We start from the raw sequence: 211 nt of genomic DNA on the forward strand, positions 1-211 counted from the left end.
CCCCTCGCCCCCTGGGAGCACTCCAGCTCCTCTTGCCCCAAACCCTCCCAGCACTCTGGCTCCCCTCACCCCGATCCCTCGGGGCACTCCGCTCCCCTCGCCCTGATCCCTGGGAGCACTCCTGCTTCCCTCCCCCTGATCCCTGGGAGCACTCCGGCTCCTCTCGCCCCAAACCCTCCCAGCACTCCGGCTCCCCTCGTCACGATCCCTG

The sequence above is a fragment of the Eurypyga helias genome, unplaced genomic scaffold (genome assembly GCF_000690775.1).
Source record: "Eurypyga helias isolate BGI_N326 unplaced genomic scaffold, ASM69077v1 scaffold28540, whole genome shotgun sequence".
Lineage (NCBI taxonomy): Eukaryota > Metazoa > Chordata > Aves > Eurypygiformes > Eurypygidae > Eurypyga > Eurypyga helias.